Here is a 22,708-nt window from a genome sequence, read left to right on the forward strand (position 1 = left end):
GTGAGAAAGAGAAAGAGGGTGGAAGGGAAGAAGAAAAGAAGGAAGGAAGTTAGGAAAGAAGGAAAGGAGAAGGAGGGAAAGGAAAGAGGAAAGGAAGAAGAGGGAAGGAGGGAGAAGAAAGAGGGCAAGAGAGAAGAAAGAGGAAAGGAAAGAAAGAAAGAGAAAAGAAAGAGAGAAAGAGAGAAGAGATAGAGAGAAGGAGAGAGGGAGGAAGAAAGAAAGAAAAAGAGTCATTGAGACACTATTTTTAAGGGAGAGAAAAGAACAAAAATAAGACCAGACAAGCAAGACAGGTTTGAAAGCTACAGAATGATCCTCCTATGCACTTAAAAAGAAAAGCAGCTGTACCCAATAGAGACCTGAAGATCCACATACAAACCCCTTATTCTGTCTTACTATACACATCCAAAGGCCCCTTCTCTACGTGGTGCATTAAATTCAGCTGAAAACATTTTTAGAGCATCTGAGGATGATTTTGAACCTGTCTTCCTGACCCAGACCAGCACCCTTTTTAGTATCCATTACATTTTACTTCATCCCATATTAGACTGGGAGAAATGCACAATTTAGATGAGCCTAGAAACTTACACTCTGGTAGATGGAGAAGTCATTAACAAAAATAACTATAGTACATATGATATGACAGGTGCATCATTGAGGCAAGGCGTAAAGTTACCTAAAATCTCCCTTGCTGTCCTGAAAGGTCAAGGGTGTTGTGATATGGAATAGTACCTAAGACTCCTTGGAGGAGGTGGCACTTAGCTGAACTCTGCAGGGTCAACTTATGGAGAGAAATTCCTGTGGAGAACTCGTGGAGTTCTAGCCACTTACAACAATAGGAACAAAGACAAAGGGGAGTATTTGGAGAATTGCCAACTTGACAATTCAGGAAAGGGATAGGAGTTGTGATTTCAATGATAGAAGGAACCCTTGGATAAGGAGGCTCCCTCTACCCTTGTACATGGCCTAGAACCCTGAGAAGTTAAGTGTCTTCTCTAGAATTTCACAGCCAGATAAGGAGTTCTCAGAGGGAGAACTTGAATCTAGTTCTTATTTCATAGATCAGCTCTCTATCCACTATAATTCATTACCTCAATTTGAAAATGCAAAAAGAGAAAAGCAAAAAAAAAAAAAAAAAAAAACATTAAAAGAAAGAATGGATGATAGAGCATAATGACCAAACTTGCCCACAAAAAAAGATTACCAAATGTTTCTCCCCCCTTCTTTATAGAGATGGAAGACTATGGATAAAGAACATTGGATATCAAGTCAAATTCAATTGAAGTGTTAATTCATTTTGTTGAACTGGGCTTTTTAAGAAATATATTGTTTATTTATAAGGGACAGTTCTCCAGGTAGGTGAATACATTTGTAAATGAAGATATGAAAACAAAATATCTATATGTCCACATTTATTCAAGATATACATGTCTGTGTCTATATACAATAAGATCTATGCAATATATCAATATACTTATATATTGATATATGAACAACTTGTGTGGATAGGATTTGTGAATGGAAATACTAGGTAATAAAACTGGAAAGATAGATTGGGAGCAAATTATGGAGGCCCTTGAATTTCAGGCTAAGGGGTTTGGACTTTAATTTGCAGAGAGCCATGGACAGATTTTGAATAGAGCTGAAGGGGACCTTGGAGATCTCTAGTACAAATTTGCCAATGAGAAAATAGGGTTCAAGAAAAAAAAATGACTGGTCCAGGGTGACATGAGCATCAAACAAATACAGACAGGGTCTGAATTCAGCTTCTTGAACTCCATGTCCATCATGTTTTGCATTGTACCAAAGGATATAGGAGGAGTCAGAGTGTTAGGAATCATCAGGGAATACATATCAGATGGCATTGGTAGGGAAGAAACTTTGGGGAAAGCTATTGAAATGGTCACGGGGGAGGTCTGAAGGAAAATGGAAAGTGAGAGGAAGAGGCAAAAGGATAGAAACCACAACATTCAATGCCAAATTGGGAGATGGGCAGTGAAGAAGATGCAAGATTCCAAGATGATGCTAGCCTTTGGTGTCCAATGAGAAGAGCCGCTCCCCAAATCCTGGATTTGGAAGTTCTCCTGGTGTTTTCTCCTTAGACTTACAAGCTACAAAATGAGGCGGAGAGGCTGATAAGGAAGGAGCAGGCAGCCAGAGTGGCCCCCAGAGAGGATCTTCCCTCTCCCTTGCTGCCTACTCGGGTATTTCTTCCTCCTGGACTAATGGGCCACACCTGCTGGGGGCTGGGGGCTGCTGAGGGGCCAGGATTAATGTGCACACAGCCTTCAGGCTCCAACCCGCCAGTGGCCCCAAGGACAGGCTCCAGCTGCTGGCTCAGCAGCTGCCCCCCTCCCCCCAGCCACGTGCCTCTCTTAATGGTCCAGGGAGGCCAGGATCCCTCAGGAGCTCAGCAGGCGCTGTCCTGCCTTGGAACCTAGGAAGTGGAGTCCCACACTATGTCCCACTCTTTCATGAAGCTCTTCCTGTCTGTTGGCTCCTGGACTGATTTGGGCAATGGATTAAAAGCAACAGGGTTCAACTGTTGCTATGACTTGGGGTGTTTTAAATTAAATTAAATAAATAATTGTTTAGGACCTACTGTGTGTGTTGGGCATAGAGGGAGATCAAGTCTAGACAAGATTCAGTCCCTGCCTTTGTGGGGTTTATAGTCAAGAAAATAATAACTCACCCTTATATAGCCATGGGAGGTAGATAGATAGATAGATAGACAGACAGACAGATAGATAAATATACAGATAGATGGTAGATAAATAGAGCATTTAGTATATGTTAACAAGCAAACAAAAATCTCCAACTTAAAGGAGTTTATATTCTAACTGGATAATGTAACAAATAGGAAATAGAACGATGAAGATCTCAAAAGATGCAAAGTGAGGTAGAAACTTAATAATCCCAAGAGTCTGGGATGGAAGAAATCTCTGGAGGTGTTGGGCTACTGGTGAGGTGAAATTCAGAGAAACAGGTTCTCCTGGGGGGGAATTCTCCCTGCAAGTGAGAAAAAGAAAATAGTGTCACAGAGCAATGGAAAATTGCTTTGGATAGAACGTGGAATACCGGGGATCAAGCCATGACTGCCACTCAACTGGGTGACAGTGAATCATTAAAGTCATTTCCCATTGTGGTTCCTCGGTTTCCTTATATGTAAAATAATGAAATTATACTACATGGTAACAAAGGTGTTGCCCAGATCTATGGTGTAGTTGGGAGAAAATATTCCCTAAATTTGGTGTTAGAGGACAGGTATTTGTGGCTTGGGCAAAATATTTAGCATCTCAGTAACTCAGTTTTCTCATTTATAAATGAAGAAATGAGACTAGATAGCTTCTAAGGTACCTTCTAGTTTTAACCAACTAAGCAATAGGCATTTACATTCCTTCTATGTACTGTGCTAAAGATCAGATCCTGTTTCTGGCTGGCTACCAGTGTCCCCATGCACAGGTTGGGTATGGGTAACATACTTTATCCACCAGGTATAAGAATAGGTATCAATGGCAAGGTTAAACATGGGAAAGAGGAGTCAAGGTGAGGTGAGATAGTCCCCTGTCCTACTCCTCCAAATGATCAATAGTCTCATGTGGGATGGGAGAAATGGTATAGCCTCTTCTCATCTGGTCAGACTGAAGAAGGAGAGAGTGTGATAAATGAAAAATACTAGCAGATATCAGAGAATGTGACTTTGAAGTTCATCTCAGATACTAAATCAAACTGTGTGTATGAAGCAGTTCAGTACAGTGTTTTTGGAGTTAGATGACCTAGATTTAAATCCAACCTCTGATAATAATTGTCTTGGTGACCTTGAGCAAGTCATTTGGCCTTTGTGCAGCCTCAGTTTCCTCATCTGTAAAATGAAGAGGTTGGACCAGATAACCTCTAAGGATCCAACTGGCTCTAACATTATGATCATTTGAATTTGGGCCAATGGCTTCTTCTCTCTGGTCCTCAAGGATGATACCCCAAATCTAAAATTAAAGGATTAAATTAGTTCAGCTTTAAAGTCTCTTCCAGTCTCATTCTCTCATGGGACTAGTCCTATGGGCAAGTTATCTCCTTTCTGTCAAAGGGTGGAAAATAGTGGGAGTTTAAGAGCCTTCAGAGATATCTAGTTCATTCTTTCTTCACCATGTTAGAGTTGAAGAAACTGAGGCTCAAAGAGAGAAAGAGTCATCATTCTTTCATCAAACAACTATGATATTGAATGCCTTCTCTGCACTGGGCATGGGCTGGAGTTGGGGGGATTAGAAGGAGGGGAATATAGATGGATAGGCTCAGTTTTCCTGCAGTTGCCAGGACAAAAGAGCAATTCCAAAGATTCCTTTCAAGATGTGATCATTGGACCCTGTGCCTGAACACAGAAGTAGCCTCGCTGAGATTCTTGTGTTCCCAAATTTTTCAGACCAGTGCAAAGGACCTCAGCTTTTTGTTCCTGGGTATTCACCTTCTGCTGGTTTCCAGATCTTCCCAGATTGCTGACCCAACATGAGAAATTGAATCTCCTGATCTTGATCACTAATCCATGTGGATCCCCAATTGCCCATCCCTTTCTCCTGCTATTGATATTTTCTCTCTCTACTCTCCATTTTCCCTTTCTGGTCTCTTCTTCACACAATTCACACCAGGAAAGGTTGATTTTGCAGGGAAAATAGAATATAAGGAAATATAGAAACCCCAAAATGATACAATATGCTATGATCCTTTCATAGATAAATAACAGCTGCCCAGGATAGGAATAGGAATGTTTAGCTTCAAATCTCACATCTCCAAGTATACTTTTCATCACTCTCTATACTTGTGGTACATGCTCCTTGAAATGGCTGATGTTACATCTACAATGTGAGCCTGAGAGAATGGCATCTCTTGCCACTCCAAGTCACACTAACATGGGAATTAGCCCTCTTAGGTTCTCTGACTTGGGTTCCTAGGTCCATTTATGGACCTATTTAACACTATCATGCTCATTCTCAGCCAATCAGGAACTCTGCCCACATTCCTTTTTTATTTTAATGGTACAAGGAACCCCTGGATAAAGAAGCCCCCTCTGCCCATACAAGTAGCCATCTTCTTACAACTTAGTCTTCAAGAGTTGCCTAGAGCCTTGAGAAGTTAAATGGCTTACCCAGAGTCACAGAGCCAGTATGTGTTTTAGAGAGAACCTGAATCCAAATCTTCCAGTTTCAGAGGCCAGCTCTCTATCCATTACACCACACAACCTCTCTGTTTGACAATGTAAAGAAGAAAAGCAAAACAACAAACAAATAAGAAAAATATATGATCGGAGCAGGAATTTAATGACCATGTTTGTTCACAAAAAGATGAAAAAATATTCTTCCCGTCTAACTACTAACTTTCCACCTTTCCGTTTAGCTCTGTGACATTGGGCAAGTCACTTCTGTAACTCACCTCAAAATGAAGCAACCTCAAAGGTTCCTTCCAATTCAAAATCTATGGTCCTATATAGATATACAAAAGAAAAAAGGGGAACACTAGTCACACAATATTTCAAACATGAGAATGATTCAACTCAACAAACTAGTTATGTCAAAAGTAAAAATACACACGCATACACACACCTGTGTGTATACATATAAACATATGTGTATGTATATATACATATATACCCATAGTGACTTTAAGAAAATTAACTATAATTGTATATGTGCATGTATACATATATGTATATGCTTATTCACTTTAAGGTATTTATATGTTTAAATATATACATTTAAATATTTAAATGTATTTCTATAAAATATTTTAAAATGTTAAATTATATGAATAAATATGCTTTACATAAATATATTTATAAATTATATAAAATTTCAAGTTAGTGTTACATATATTAATATATATAATTTTATATATATACATATATAATATATATATAGCTTTACTTTCAGGAATACTATACATACACAAATATTCAACATATATAAAAAAATCACAGTGTTTGATATAAGAGCATAGGAGAGTTACATGTTTATGTTGGATCTAAAGAAGCACAGACTGAGACAAAGAAATAAAGAACTTATATATGAAAATATAGCAAGTCAATAAGTCAGTAGGCATTTATTAAGTATTTATTGTGTCCCTGGCACTGAGCTATGTACAAATAAGATATATGTAAGATAAACTGGAGACAATTGGGAAAGTCTTCTTGGGTGGGATTTCAGCTTAAACTGGAAAGAAGTACTTGCAGTCAGAGACAAAGACAGAGAGAGACAAGAGAGAGACAGAGAGAGGTGCAGAGAGAGAGACAGAAACAAACTGTCAGAGATAGTCAGGAATATGGGGGAAGGGAGAAAAAGAGGGGTGGGGGAGAGAAACAGGCAGACAGACAGAAACATGGCAAAGACAGACAGAGACACAGATAGAGACATAGGTATACAGACAGAGTGAGACAGAGAGAGACACAGAGACACAGAGACACAGAGACAGAGAGACAGAGAGAATTTCAGGCTTAGGACCATTCAGTGAAAATGCATATCATTGGGAGATGGATTGTTCGAGGAGTAGCAAGGAGTCCAGTGTCACTAGAATGAAGAATACTTGGAGGGGAGCAAGGTGTAAAAAGACTGGAAAGGTAGAAAGGAGGCAAGTTACAAAGAGCTTTAAAAGCCAAATTGATGATTTTTATATTTGATCTTACAGGGAACCAGTGGGATTTATGGAATGGCCTGGGGGAGTGACCTGCTCAGAGCTGTTATAGAAAGATTGCTTTGATAGCTGCATAGAAGATAAATAAGAATGGGAAGAGATCTGAAGCAGGAAGACTAACCAGAAGGATATCCTAATAGACCAGGAAGGAGGTAAGGAGGACACTGCCGAACTGGTGGCAGTGTTAGATGAGAGAGGGAGTTTAACCAATGGATGTTATTAAGTAGACACAATAAATGGTCATTCTTTGTCCTTCATTTGCCAAGAAACCATGACATGAGGGAAGTGATGTCATGGTATGCTAGTGAATTGGATTTAAGTAAGGGAGGGCTGGGCAAGGGCACCTGCCTCTCTTTCCCCTCTGGAACCATCTGGGCCCAGTGGCCATAGAGATCGGGAAATCTTGGCCTTTTTAAGTTAATGGATGGTTACCCGTTTGGTAATTAAATCTAGATAAGAAATGAGGCAGGGAATGACTTATTTTACATTACATGTATGTATGTGTGCATATACATATACAGAAATGTTCATGTTGTATCTATCTATATACATATTTATGTACATATATATAATATATATATACATATACATACATATCTCTCTATATCTATAAGTATCTATCTGTGAGGGGAAGACCTCAGGATTTCTGGCCAAAAAGAAACACTTGCTATTTACATTCACTCTGAACCAATCAGAGCCCAAGCAATGGCCAAAGCTTGGCCTGGGGACCGACTGGAACTGGGCAATTGGGTAACAAAGGCCCTTTTCTCTTCTTTTCTTTTCTTTCCCTTTTTCTTTTTCTTCTTTTTCCTCTGCCCATAGGGTGCTCTGTCCAAAGGAATACAAATTCTGATCTCTGAAATCTCACGAGATATCATTCACAGGTAAAGTTCCATGCCTTAAACTCAAGTCCCTCTGGCGCTCATGGAGGGTTAGCAGGCTTTGATGACTAAATGGAGAGGGGAGTGGAGAGAGAATTAGGAGTCAAGGATGACCCCTAGGATGGGAGCCTCGATGCCTGGAAGAATGAAAATGCCCTTAATAATAGCACATAAGTTAGGAAGAGGTTTGGGGGAGGGAAGACAATGCATCTGAAAATAGTACTGGGCTAAAAGAGTGAACTAGAGACAGATTGCAGAGGGTCTTAAATGCCAAAATAAAGAATCTGAACTTCACTTGGGAGTCAGTAGGGTCCCACTGAAGGACTGAGCAGAGTGACATGGCCATAGCTGCTTCCAGAGAAGAATAATCTGGTTAATACAGTCACACAATTTCAAATTCAACAAGAATTTATCAAATATATATTAAATACCAGTGTGTCTGTGACAAATGTTGTAAGTTCCCTACATTTCACCACTGTGGATATGGGGGGAGCAATGATCCCTTCTCCCCTGGAATAGAGGCTAGGTTTCCTTCCTGTTATTCCTCTCCCCACCCCTATGTCTTGTAACATCCCTTGGAACACAAGAGCCCGGGAGGAGCTAGAAAAGAAGCCCCTGGGGTGAATGGCTCAGAGGCCCCTTGTGTCCAGCTCTTCGCTGGTTCCTAGACTCTGCAGGATGATGTAGGACTCTTAAGTATTGTTTGCTGCGGCAGAGGCGCCAACGGGCCTCCCCACCAGGGTTTGGCAGGCAGCTCGCCAGGTCCCAGAACCCCCAACAAAGCCGAGCTCAGGGCGAGCAGGCCAACCTGATGACAGATGTAGAGGGGCTGGTGCAGGCTGCCGGGCCTCCCTCAGAGGGGGAGGAGGCTGCTCAGCATCCGAGAGGGGAGCTCAAGTGTTCCACTGCCCAGCCCAACAATCCCACCGCCTCTCACTAGGGAGAGACTTGTAGCTCCTAAGAACGCTCACTTTCCAGGGGAGCTGCAAGAGACTGTGGGACAGGTGTTGGTAACCCCATATTGTAGGTGAGTAAAGTGAAACGCAGAAAGGGGAATAGACTTATTCAGGTTCATATAGTCTCTTATAAAGCAGTTATATTCCTATTTTACAGATACAGAAACTGAGGCATGGGACCACCTTTAATCCAGTTAAGTTTACTTTTCTAATCAGTTGAAAAATCACAATCAATCCTGAAATTTAAACTGGATTAATTTAGGAAACTTGGAGAGCTCAGAGAAAAAAGTATTGCACTCAGGGCTAAAGGAGATGAGCAGAGGAAACGGGAGGGCAAAGAAAAGGAGGGGAAGAATCACTTTTTGGGGTTTGGGGTGTGGCTGGCATTCAGAAGCAGAGGTGGGACAAAAGTAGGGGAGAGAAGGTTAGGGGGAAAGATAGGGGAAAAGGGTATGGCCTGAAGAACTCTGCTGTGGTGACACCCCCCCCCATAACTCACCCAACTCACTTCCTGTGGGGAGTGCTCAAGAGAGAATAGTCACTGGATCTCCTACCCCAACTCCATGTGATAACCAAAGGCCCTATCCCACCTTAGCTTTGCTCTCTCCAAGACTGACCAATCACAGTCCCTTGTCTCGTGTCTGCCTCTTGCCCCATGTCTCAAAACAAAAACAAGGACAAAATATTCTCCTATAACATCAAGCCCCTCTTACTTTTTGAGTTCTGTCAGTCAGAGAAGACATACATCAATGTGTTACTGAATTACAAAAATAGCACTGCGTTAAAATAAGTTCACATTTTTATAGCTCTTTAAGGTTTGCAAAGGACTTTACATATGCTGTCTCTTTTGATCCTCATAATGACCCTGACAGATAGGTGCTACAATCATTCCCATTTTTAGATTAAAATATTGAGGCTGGGACAGGTTAAGTGACTCACTCAGGGCCATACTGCCAAACAAGTAATTGAAACAAGATTTCAATTCAAATCTTCTTGATCTATTCACAGTAATACTTAACTTCCTCAAAAGGAGCCTTAGAAAGTCAGGAAATTGCCACTAGATTCCTGTTTAATATCAGCAGAACATTGTTTCACTGGGTTTATTCACATGAAAAATGAGGGGCTTGAACCAAATAGTATAGAGGGCACTTCTCAAGTTTGTTATTTTATGATCATAAGACTAATTCTCAAATGACAGTGCTCTAGCACTCCATCCTAATATTCTTAGTACACAGTGAAACACTAATCTTTATTATCACAGAACCATGCATATCTCCTACCTCCTGCTATTGACCCTAAAGAAATACTCTCCCAAGTTAAACCCAATATGAAGCTCTCTGAATTCAAGAATCATACTTATGAAAAGTATACCTGTGCCTTTTGGACAATCCGTTACAAACCTCCTCCATTTGTCCCTTGCACAAGGTTTAGAGTTATAAATTACTTTTGGAGATTACTTTCCAGAACAAATTTCTTTGTAAAGAGTTTATTTCTTCTTCGTGGCAGAGAATAAAACTATGTAGCCCCTTAGGGACTTTGGCTGGTAAAAGAAGGAGCTCTCTAAGTTAAATTCAGGGCCCACCCATGATGTCTGACAGTATCTATTCCTTTTGGTTTCTACAGGTATCCTCTGTGTGATTTCATTCCTTCTCTGGTTTGACAATGTGTTCTAGTATTTAGACACCTCTAGCATTTTGGGAAAGTCTGAAGAAACTTATTCAAAAATAAAAAAATAAAACCTCATAGTAAATTTGTAGAGTCACACAAGACCATAAAGTTTTGAGACTAAGAGAGGATATTCAGTCCAAACAGCATTTTACAGATGGGTAAATATTAGAAGTCAAGGGATTTGTTTGATATCATGCCATTAATTAGTACAAGAGCCAAGGCTTCAATCAATACCATTTGATTCCATGTGTTCCTTCCATGACAAGGCTTAATGAGAGCCTCATTTTCTCCCAGGGAAAGGATAGTTGTTACCTTACCAAAATTATAGAACGCATTTCTAAAAATACAGGTTGTAAGCACTTAGAAAGGAAAGTGGTAAGCATTAGGAGTTGATATGGGTTCATAAAGACAAGTCGTGTTAGACCAATCATTTTTGATAAGTAGATTAGCTATGTGACAAAGCCACGGAATACCTAGATTTCAGCAAAGTGTTTTCCAGGATTTCCTATAACTGGAAAACTTGGAAATATGAATATGGAATGATCTCTTGTACAGAGAGGTAAATTCAGAACTGCTTGAAAAATTTGTTCTAAAGAGATCTAGGAGTGGGAGGTGTCTGTAAGTAAAATACCCCCAAGAACTTCTCCTTGGGCTATCTCTGTTCAGCATTTTTTATTTGAATCTGTGATAGGACTAGTGTTTCTTTGACACATTCTTTCCTCTAATCCACAACATGGGAAACCTTTTACCTAAGAGCAAAGCTTCCCCTTCTTCCCACACCCAGACCTAATTGGTCAGGGTTTCCTTGATGCAGCTTCCCAGTCATCCAAAGTTGCAGCCTAGGTCCTTTGGATTTTATGGATTTCTGAAGACCACATTAAATATCATCCCCTTTATCATGATATTTATCATATCCTGCCCTGGTGACCAGATATGTTTCCTATGAAGACTAGCAAAACTGCTTCTCAAGAAACAAAGTGTCTTTGTATTTTTGTTACATATCCTTGCCAGGATAGAGCAAAATTAACTTCCTTTTGGTAACTGTTCAATGACTTTCATTTTGTCACAACGTTAAACTTGAACCAGACTGCTGGTGTGCCTCAGACAGTATCTGACGACAAGTATAGCTATTTAACATATTAAATTTGCCATTGATATCAAACTGGAAGGAACTCTTCATATTTTGAGGTACAGAATAAGGACCCTCAAAAGACTGTCGAGATACAATGGTGAACTGTATATAATAAGATACAATTCAACTGAGATTAATGTGAAGCCCTATGCTTAGGTTAAAAAAAATTGAGCATCTAAGTGCAGAACTTGATTTAGACCAAAAAGCTTCTGAAGTTCCTTCTTATGTTTTTATTCACAAACCTGTCTCAAGAGAATATTGGCCCTTTGAGTATTGGAATTCCTTAATATTGTTGCCTAAAATTTTAAGATTATAATACTATAATCTCTAAACCTCAGGTCAAGAAATGAACCATTGATAGTTTCCAAGTTGCTCAGCTCCCTTGGCTCAGAGATCTGGTGTACCCAATCCCTAATAACCTGTTTCTATTCTCCTGTCACTGCCATTCACCTTAAGTAACCTGATTTCCACACTAGCATCCTTTCCCCCCCCCCCCTATGTTCTACGGAATAAGATATTCTCCATACCACTTTTTTAAACTGCCTTGTGATTTCACTGGTATAAGGAGTTCTCAGGTGGTTTGCCTGGTTGAGATCAACCAGATTGAGAGATCGAGTCACTTTACCCCAGGCTACCCAGCCAGTTGCTCTGTCTCATTCCAACATCAGCTTTCTCTCCACTATGCCTCTCAGATCATTCCAAACCCCCAGTGTTTTTTCTAGCATCTATTCACAAGAGACAAAAGCTACATTAATGAAAAAAGCTCAGGAGGCAACATAGTACGGTAAATGGAAGTTTGGACTTGTGGTCCAAAATACCTGAGTTCAAATCTTGCCTAAAATTAACCGATATGACCTTGACAAATCACTGAAGTTTGAACCTTAGTTCAAACTGAACCTTAGTTTTCCCATGTGTAAAATGGAGACAGTATTGTATTTATATGGCAGTTATTTTGGGGATCAAATTAGATACCATATGTAAAGAGTATTGTGAATTTTAAAGGACTATATAAAGACTGATTTTTATTATAAAAGATGCAATCAGAAGTGACTAGAAAATATTTTCTTCAGGCTGACTTGGGTAGCCCCAAGCTCACAGATCTTTCCTATTCAGCTACATTGTGATCTCCATATTTAAATAGTATTCTAAAGTTTACAAAGCATTTTTCATATGGCTATTGATATTGATAGTTTAGGATTTCAATCCCTTATGAACAATTTTTATTGTTTCTTTCCTAAAATTAATATCTTAACTCAAAGAGGTAGCTAGTACCCCACCTAAAAATCCCTAGCCCAGAACTTCAACCATGATTTCTTAGGTCCCAATTTCCTGGACTCAGCTTAGGATACTTGGAAGACAAGATGACTGGTACAATCCCCTCTGTGGTTCCCAAACTCTAAAGAAGATAGCACTGTTATAGTCCCAGTCTTCAAGTAAGGACTAAGGTCACTTATATTCACCCAGGATCAGATGCAGGAGTCCTTCCTATTCCTTATTTCACCCCCCTCTTTGGCATTTTCCTAGAAGGAAATAGGATCTCTGATAGCCCTAACTTACTGACCTTTCTGTGTAACATAGTTGTGAAGCAGAATTAGATAGTAATAGGAGAAAGGATATAGGAAAAGTATGAACAGTTTGAAATACTGGAGTGGTTGAAAAATAAGGAAAGAAAATAAGTAAATAAATGGATAACAGATAAGGGTAAACTACTCAATTCTTATTTCACTTCTAGTTTTTCTCTCAAGAATAAAGATATTCAAACTTGGAAAGAATGAAAATTGTTAATAAGAGATTGAAATTTCAATCTATCAATAGCCACATTGAAAAAAAGTGGTCTAAATCACTAATAATTAGAAAACAGCAAATTAAAACAACTCCAAGGTATTATCTCACATCCCTCAGATTTTTAAAGCTGACAAAAAAGAAAAATGATAAATTCTGGAGAGCTGGGGTGAAAAGAGGCCATTAATGAACTGTGAACTAGTCCATCCATTTAGGGAAGCAATTTCTTAAACTGTGAATTTGGTTCGTACCCTAAAGATATCAAGAGAAAAAGGAAATTCACATAAAAATATTTAAACAGTTTTTTTTTGTGGTGGCAAAAAATTAGAAACTGAGGGAACTGCCTATTAATTGGGGAATGGCTGAACAAGTTATGGTATATGAATATGATGGAATATGATTGTACTATAAGAAATGATGAAGGGGATGGTTTCACGTGTATGAACTGATACAAAGTGAAATGAGCGGAACCAGGAGAATAATTTATATAATAACAATATTGTAAAGTGAAACAACTTTGAAAAACTTAGTAACTTTGATAAATACAATGACCAGTCACAGTTTCAAAGGATTTATGATGAGATATGCTGTCCCTCTCTGGAGAAAGAGCTGCAGGACTCAAAGAAATTTGAGGCATATTATTTTTGGAATGTGACTAATGGAAGGGTTGTATTTGTTTGACTATACACATTTATAATGGGTTTTGTTTTTCTTACTTTCTCAATGGGAGTTGGGAATGGGAGAAGACTTCGAATTGAAAACAAAATTAAATTGAATTTTTAAAGTTTTCAAAAATAATAATTGCTTTTTATTTTTCTAATTATATACAAAGATAATTTTCAAAATTCACCCTTGCAAAACTTTGTGTTCCAAATTTTTCTCCCTCTTTACCCTTTTTCCCCTAGACAGCAAGTAATCCAATATAGATTAAACATGTGCAATTCTTCTAAACATATTTTCGCATTTATCACGCTGCAAAAGAAAAATTAAATCAAAAGGGGGAAAATGAAAATGGGAAAAAACAAGCAAACCACCAACAACAATGACAAAAGTAAAAATACTGTGATTCACATTCAGTCTCCATACTCATCTTTTTGGATGGGGATGATTCTTTCCATCATAAGTCTTTTGGAACTGCCTTGAATCACTTCATTGCTGAAAATAGCCAAGTCCATCACAGTCGATCATCATATAATCTTATTGTTGCTATGTACAATGTTCTCCTGGTTTTACTGACTTCATTCAGCATCAGTTCATATAAGTCTTTCCAGGCTTTTTTGAAATCAGTCTGCTCATCATTTCTCATAGAACAATAATATTCTATTTACATTCATATACCATGACTTATCCAGCCATTCCTCAACTGATGGGCATCCACTCAGCTTCTAGTTCCTTGCCACTACAAAAAGGGCTGCTACAAACATTTTTGTACATATGGGTCCTTTCCTCTTTTTTAGGATCTCTTTGGGATATAGACCTAGTAGAGACATTGCTGGATCAAAGGGTATACAAAATTTTATAGCCTTTTGGGCATAGTTCCAAATTGTTCTCCAGAATTGGTTCACAATTCTACCAACAATGTATTAGTGTCCAAGTTTTCCCACATGCTTTACAACATTTATCATTATCTTTTCCCCCTCTTCCCCTTGTCTTAGCCAATCTGAGAGGTATGAAATGGTACCTCAGACTTGTCTTAATTTGCATTTCTCTAATTAATATTAATTTAGAGGATTTTTTCTTATTATTAATTTATCTGAAAATTGTCTCTTCATCTCCTTTGACCATTTATTGAGGAATGGCTTGTATTGAACATTTTTCCCTGAGGCAATTGGGGTTAAGTGACTTGCCCAGGGTCACACAGGTAGGAAATTGTTTTGAATTTTAAAAGTTAAAAAAGCAAAATGAATTCAAATCCAAATTAGAGAAGAAATGGAGAGATGAGAATTTATAACTAATCAGTAAATGATCTTAGACAAGAAATGGAATTAAAAGTTGTGGTATATGAATGTAATGAAATACTATTGTACTATAAGTAATGATGAGCAGGATAATTTCAGAAAATCCTGAAAAAATTTCCATGAATTAATACAAAGCGAAGTGAACAGAACAAGGAGAACATTGTACATAGCAACAGCAACATTGTGTGATGATCAACTATGACTGACTTAGCTATTCTTAGCAATAAAATAATTTAAAACAATTCCAAATGACTCATGATTTTTTTCCCAAATGACTCATGATGAAAAATGCTATCCACATCCAGAGAAATGACTGCTGAAGAATGAATGTCTATTGAATCATACTATTTTCACGTTCTTTTCTTTTTTAATGATCTTTTTCTTTTGGCTTGTTTCTTCTACATAATTAATATGGAAATATGTTTAACATGATTACGTATATATAACCTATATCCAATTGTTTACAGTATTTGGAAGGGGGGAGATGAAGGAGCTTAGAAGGGAGAAAATTCAGAACCCAAAATTTTTTAAATGAATGCTAAAATTTGTTTTCACATAAATAATGAATATAAAAATGAAAAAATAAAATAGTATTAAAAATGGGATTCAATGGAACTGGATGACAAATGTTATGGGACTCTCAGGATTTTTCTTTTGAATATATTGAGTTTTAGACCTCTAAGGGACATCCAATTCAAAATGTCCAAAAGGTAATTAGTGATTCAGAACTGGAGCTCAAGAGAGAAATTAGAATGGAAAATATAGATCTGAGAGCCATCTGCATAGAGGATAATTAAAGCCAGAGGAGCTGATGAAATCATCAAGATAGCATAGAAGAAAAAGAGAAGAGTTCTTGGGAGAGAGCCTTAGGGGACACCAATGGCTAATGAGCATGATAAGGATAAAAATTCAGCAAAAGGAGATTTAGGAGCAGTCATACAGGCAGAAAAACCAGGAGGGAGCAAAGTCACAACAAGCTAAAGAGAGAAGAGACTATTCAGGAAGTGACAGTGCATAATGACAGGGCAAAAGATCACAGGCATAAGGATTAATAAAAAGTCATTTTATTTAGAATTTAGGAGATCATTGGTAAATTTTGAGAGAGGCGTTTTAATTGAATGATGAGGTCAGGTGAATGTTGGTTATTGATGGGACGTTTTCCCCATCTTAAGCTGGAATCTGATTCACTGAAGTTTCCACCAATTGATCCTCATTTTTCCCTAGAACCAAATAGAACAAGTCTGTTTCTTCTTCTAAATACCTTCATACGCTTGAAGATATAGATCACGTTCCATATGGATTAAGAAAGTCTTTTTTTCTTCACATTAAACATCTCCATTTCCTTTTAAAAAATGAGCTGAGTTCCAATTCATTTTCCCTCCTATTTGCCTCCGAGTAGTTCTAGCACGTCCTTGTCTCCCTTTCGTTACGCCAGTCACTAAAAAAATGTTCATTACCTATTTTTTCTTTTTCTTTTTTTTTTTTTGTTTTCTGAGAAGCTTTTAGAGTCTTGTTCTTACTGCTGAGTGACACACTGAAATATCCTATGTCAATATGGATATCTGAAGAAAGCCATCCCAAAATGACTCTTAGTCCTATAAGCATCCAATTAATCAGTTGGGAACGTGGATACAGATCCCAGAACCATAGGCCCTTAGTCCCCCAAGAGGGCCTTAGGAATATTATAATACAACTCCTGCCTTTTTGGACCTAAGACCCCAGTGATGTAGCAAATCTTCATGGGTAGGACTATACCAGTGAAGGGAGTCCTTCGACCATCACAAATCAGTTTCTCTTCTGCCATATTTCATCTTAAAGAGTTATTTGATTAGACAAAGGAAGGACTTAACTGATTTGAACAGGGTCACACAGTCAGAAATAAAGTTTAAGCCATAGTAAACAGTCACTGGCTTCAATGGCTAGACTTGAGAGAGGCACCAGAAAGGAGGAAAGAAGTACTGATATTAGAAATGATATTAGTGAAATTGAGAAAAATTTAACGTCCTTTATACTTCCCTGGCTGGAAAACTCAAAATCACCACCCTTTAGCTGCAGGTTAGTAAGATCTCTTCTAAGCCAGGTTGCTGGTTTTTTAAAGGTGAAAATACTATGTTTTGATCCATACTCAGTCCCCACAGTCCTTTCTGGATGCAGTCCATCACAAGTCTATTGGAATTGCCTTGAATCACTTCATTGTTGAAAAGAGCCAAGTCTATCACAGTTGATTATCACATAATCTTGTTCTTGCCGTGTACAATGTTCTCCTGGTCCTGCTCACTTCACTCAGCATCAGTTCATGTAAATCTCTCCAGGCCTTTCTGAAATCATCCTACTGGTCATTTCTTATGGGACAATAATATTCCATAACACTTATATATCTCAGTTTATTTAGCTATTCTCCAACCAATGGGCATCCACTGAGTTTTTAGTTCCTTACCACTACAAAAAGGGCTGCCACAAACATTTTTGCACAGATAGGTCCCTCTATGATCTCTTTGGGATACAGACCTGGTAGAGATACTACTGGATATAAAGATTGATAGTTGACAGTTAGATAGCCCTTTGGGCATAGTTCCATATTGCTCTTCAGAATGGTTGGATCAGTTTACAACACCCCCACAAATTGCTAGTTTTTGATTCGTTTGCATGGTTACAGAAGTTTTTCAGCTATTGAATAACTTTTTTGAGTTAAAGACTTTTCCATCCCTCCCTTTCTTTTAGGGTAATTGATTTTGAACTAGAAAGAACCTCAAAGATCCTCTAGTCCTACTCCCTCATTTTATACTCAGAAAAGGGGTATCTCAAGGAGTTTTTATGGGGATGTGCTTATTCTCTGACCTTTTCCAGTGTGTTACTAACCCCATTTTAAAGATCATACCCAGAGACCAGGAGTCACACTTCGTGGGATGGCATCTGCTATATATAGATGGAGAAGTTTTACCCCAGTGTTGAAAAGACCTATCCAAGATGACATAAATAATAAACTAGTATCCTAATTCCATTTCTAGGGCTATTTTTCCTTTCCTCTCCCTTTTTTCTTCCTTTTTCTATTTTTTAAACAATGAAACATTTCAGATCCATCATTTACCATAAACTTATGACAAAGAGAACTAGTCATAATGGATTTTCTGGGGTTCAGAGTATGCTTGGGATTTATGAAATAGTGTGGATGATTAATGCAAACCCTAACCTAGCCATCTTAAACCAGTCTAAAATATTAAAGGTTTATTTCTTTTGTGGAAAAAAAAACCAACCAAATACTTTTATAATGCAATCCACACATCTCTATCAACCAACAAAAATGATTTCTCCATCACCAACTTGACTGGTGGATTTTCTTAAAATAAAATTTGTCAAGTTATTTTATCTTTACTATCATGAAAATCAAGACTGAGACTTCCAACCAGAGGTCTTTCAGATCATCTTACTTAAATATTCCAGTATTTAGGGTAATGATTTCTTTTAGTTGGGTGGGTCAACAGTCACTGAAAGAGGCTACATCTCAGTCTTGTGAGGGTCAGTCTCATAATGAACCTCTTGGAAATTAGTTATGCTGTTTCTCTAATAATAAATGACATATATAGTGCTTTAAGGTTTTCAAAGTGATTTTTGTACATTACCTTCTTTGAACCTTAAAATTATCCATCTTCCAATGAAGCAGGAATGATTATAATCCTAATTTTTTACAGATGGGGAAATGGAGACATGAGGTACTTATGGCTTGCTTAGGATCATATAGCTATTAAATGAAACAGGCAGTATTTGAACCCAATTCCTTCTGTATTTGATATTGCTGATTCTCCTCTCTCCCTAGATTCTCTCTTTTCCTCTGGATTTTCATGACACTATTCTCTTCTGGTTCTTTTTTGCCTGTTTGACTTTTCAGCCATTTTTCTAACCTCTAATTCATATCAATGCTGTACTTGGTTTCTTTTTTTTGTTTTCTCTCCATTTCTTCTCTTGATGACGTCACACAATTTCTATGAGTCATCACTATGCAGATAATTCCCAGAATGATAGCTCAATCAATTGATTATTTGATCAATTTCCTTCCTTCCTTCTTCCTTTCTTCCTTCTTTCTTTTTTTCCTCCCTTCCTCCCTCCTTTCTTTCTTTCCTCCCTCCCTCCTTCCTTCCTCCTTCCCTCTTTCCTTCCTTCCTTCTTTCCTTCCTTCTTTCCTTTCTTTCTTTCTTTCTTTCTTTCTTTCTTTCTTTCTTTCTTTCTTTCCATTCTTCTCTCTCTCTCTCTAGCAATCTGGCCCAAATCTATCTTTTCAGCCTTAGCCCCCTCCAGTCACTCTCTACCAGTCCAGCCAAAATGGACTTTTCTACCCTGGCTATTCTCATGCTTGGAATGCACTCCATCCTCCTCTATTTCAAATAATTCTTCTCTTTCTTCAAGATGAAGCTCAAACAACATCTTCTACTGAGTACCTTTCCTGATTTCCGCATCCTCATTCCCTCCCTAATTCTCTTGTATTTAATATTTTGTTTGCATTCTATATGTGCTTATAAATGTAAACTCCTTTTGACAGGGGTTATTTCATTCATTGTACCTGCATCCCAGGTACCTAACTCCTGTCCAGCAAGTAGACAACATTGCTAACGCTTCTTTATTGATTCCTGACTTCAAGCCCCAAGCTCTATCCACTACACCATCAAAGGCTTCTTCTGTCCATAATGCAATAGTGCATACAGGGAAAACAACTAAGGATCATACAAATTAGTCAATCCAGAAAAGTCTATTTAATGTAATAACTTTGCCTCCTGGTGAAATCTAGGTCTCTAGGCCCTTCTGATGGGAGACAGTGAGGTAGATCTGGACAGATCATGGCTTTGTAATAGACTGAAGCTGAAGGATATTTGTCTGAAAGCTGGAATGACCTGGTAACTACTGAGGAGATCCATCCCAAGAGAATAGCCACTGAATTATTCTCGGAGAGGGGGTAATTTCCAAACTGGGCATTTAAGCTTTTCCAAAATGATCAGAATAGATGTCATGTCCATTCCCCACTCCCTTGTCCACTATCTCTCCCCACTCTCACAGCCAATTACATGATGGGAGCATTGAGAGGTTATTTTTAGAGAGAACATGGGGGTAGAATGCAGAGTTGCCGGGAGCTGGGATGCCTGAGTGGGGTCATGAAGAGTAAAGTTACACTAGTGTATTTTTACTTCCTCATGGTTAGGCATCTGACACTCCCCAAAGAGGGGGACTTTAGGTTCCTCCCCAGGAAGGCAGGGTGAGTGATTGGGTCCTGCAGCTATCCCTGAGATCCAAATATCTAAGAAAGAAAGTGCCATACATATCCCTTCTCAATCACATCCCATCTCTTTTTAGTGGATCGGTCCAGGATTTGTAAATAAATACTAAGGAACTTCAGTTGTGACTATTGGAAAGACAGAATGAGAGAGAGAAAGAGACAGACAGAGACAAACTAATGGATGGAGGAGAGAGAGACAAAGAGAGAGATAGAGATAAAGTGACAGATAAATAGAAAGATACACGGAAAAAAAGAGAAAAATGAGAGAGATACACACAAAGAGAGACAGAGACACAGAGAGAGACAGAGAATGAGAGAAAGACAAAGAGAGAAAGAGAGAGAACAAAACAGACAGAAGGAGGGAGGAAGAGAGAAAGAGAGAGGAGAAGGGAGGGGGAGAGAGAGAGGGAGAGAGAGAGAAAGAGAGCCAGAGACAAAGAGAGACATAGAGAGAGAACAAAACAGAGAGGAGGAAGGAAGAGAGAAAGAGAGAGGGGGAAGGAGAGAGAGGGGGAGGGAGGGAAGGAGGGAGAGAGAAAGAGAGAGAGAGATGCCCTATGAGTCCTAGAGGCTGACTCTGAATCTTGGGGGCAATAAAGATGTGACTGATTCAATAATCCCAAAGCCCAGGAGTATGCTAGGATTCAACCTAGCTAAGTCTTAATCCCAATGCAGGAATCCTGTCTGCATCTGGGCTGCAAACTTGCAAGGGGGATACTCTAACAATAAAATGGTGGACAGAGTGCAGAGGCACTATTTTTCAATTCTTTCTCATGTAGTATAGCAAAAAAAAGAAAGAAAGAGGACAGAGAGAGAGAGAGAGAGAGAGAGAGAGAGAGAGAGAGAAAGAAAGAAAGAAAGAAAGAAAGAAAGAAAGAAAGAAAGATCCCTAAACTCAGAATCAAGAAACCTGGTCTCATATTCCAGCTTGGACACTAGCTATGGGACCCTGGAAATTCATAACCTTTTGAAGCCTCAGTTTACCCAACTCAATTTGTCCAGTGAAGATAATAACAAAAACACCAGCCATATGCATGGACTACTTTGAGGGAAGTGCTTGGCGGTCCTTAAAATGCTCTGTAAATGTAAGTCATCAGAGGCCTCCAAAGACAGCCGCCCTGGGTTAGCCCAGCTCTGGTAGCACCAACTTGTCTCCCTGCCCTCCAGAAGGGCTCCCTATCTTGTTGGCAGTCAGGGGCTTGTCCAGGAAGGTGAAAGCTTCCCTTAGCCAAACAGACGCCCCACCCCTCACCATCCCACAGCGCGGCGCCAAGAGGGAATGCTGAATAGTTCGGAAAACAACCTTTATCCAAGGATGGCTTTGGCCCTATGTAATGGGAACTAGACTCTGCTGCCCAGCAGCTCCTGAACTTCTCCCCTTTCCTGAAACCCAGCAATGATGCACAGTAATTGATTTGGTGCTTGGGCTCATGCAGCCGGACACCAAAGCCATTTTGCTCTAATTGGTGAAATCTGCCTGCTGTGAAATCCTCACCACAGATTCTCACTCCAAGACTCTGAGGTCTTGGAGGACATATCTTCCAATTCTTCATTTTACAGGAAGGAAAACTGAGCTAGCTGCAAAACAACATAGTATTACAAGGTAAGAGTTAGAAGTGAACTAAGAGGTCATCAGAGTTAGAGTTAAAACCTTCATCTTAAAGATGGGGAAACTGAGGGTAGGAGAAATTATTTGAGTTACCCAGGGTATCTCACGCTGTCTGGGGCAGTTCTCCCTGACTCTAAGTGCAACACTCTATTCATTACATCATGCTATTCTCCCTCTCCCCTCCGCCCCCACCCAGGGAAGTGATGTCTTCAGTGTCATACGGGTAAGTCAAATCTTGCTTCCATCTCTTACTACAAGGTACCTTTGGTGCCTTTTGGAATTTCAATTTTATTATCTATAAAATATATCTATAAAAGAACAATTAGACTAGATGATGTCTCAGATCCTTCCAGCCTTAAATGACTATCATATTATCTGTATAACATATTATCTATACAATAAAATCTGAGATATAGTACTTCATCTCCAACTGACTCCTAGATATTTGGACTTTTTTTTTCAAGAGGTATAGTGCTATAGTAGATAAAGCACTGGGCTTGGAAGCAACAGGTCCTGAATTCAAATCCTACCTCAGAGAGTTAGCAGTATATCTTAGGGAAAAATTATGTAAGTTCCAAGACTTATGCCTCATCTATAGAATGTAGGGGTTGGACTGAATGACCTCTAAGTTCCCTTTCAGCTATAAAGCTTTGAGCATGTGGCCACTGCAGTAGCCTTTTAAGTCTTTTTAGGACTTTTTTTGGCTTTTAAGAATTTTTTTAAGTCATGTCATCTCTGCTCTCTCCATCAACCTTTGGTCATAGCAGATTTCTTGTGCTTCTGT

The sequence above is a fragment of the Sarcophilus harrisii genome, chromosome 6 (genome assembly GCF_902635505.1).
Source record: "Sarcophilus harrisii chromosome 6, mSarHar1.11, whole genome shotgun sequence".
NCBI lineage: Eukaryota > Metazoa > Chordata > Mammalia > Dasyuromorphia > Dasyuridae > Sarcophilus > Sarcophilus harrisii.